Here is a 447-nt window from a genome sequence, read left to right as displayed (position 1 = left end):
AATATATATATATATATATATATATATATATATACACACACACTAGGGATGGGAATTTCAGGCAAAAATATTCAAAGATCGCCTGGTATTATTCGAAAATCGCACCCCTCCCCCGCATGCGCACCAATGTTAATTTCGTTGACGAATAATTTTCGTCAACAACATTTTTTTCACTGATGACAACGAGACGATAACGAACGAAAACTCTTAGATGACGTAAATCTATTGATATTTTCGTCAACTAATAAAAATGAGATGTTAGGGAGGGACGATTTGGGAAGAGATTTATTCAGAACGAATCTGCTGCGTGGTTCGGAGGTTAGATGCGTACATATGAACCGACGGGACATAAGCTAACATACACTTGCTGCACGTCGCATAAAATGTTCAAAAATGTCAATATGTGGGAGTAAGAGAAGAGCAGACATATGGATAAATCTGACGACG

At 37.4% G+C, this 447-nt stretch overlaps 1 protein-coding gene across 1 annotated transcript in view; it reads left to right on the top strand.

Moving 5' to 3' along the window:
- The window catches only part of LOC107739754 (histone acetyltransferase KAT7-like), a 12,987-nt gene that overhangs the window by 5,569 nt on the left and 6,971 nt on the right, over window positions 1-447 (top strand). The window lies entirely within an intron of this gene.

This window comes from Sinocyclocheilus rhinocerous, unplaced genomic scaffold, assembly GCF_001515625.1.
Source record: "Sinocyclocheilus rhinocerous isolate Xijiao unplaced genomic scaffold, SAMN03320098_v1.1 scaffold2994, whole genome shotgun sequence".
NCBI classification, from domain to species: Eukaryota; Metazoa; Chordata; class Actinopteri; order Cypriniformes; family Cyprinidae; genus Sinocyclocheilus; species Sinocyclocheilus rhinocerous.
The sequence above is the reverse complement of the archived record's forward strand: the minus strand, read 5'-3'. Positions and strand labels throughout refer to the sequence as shown.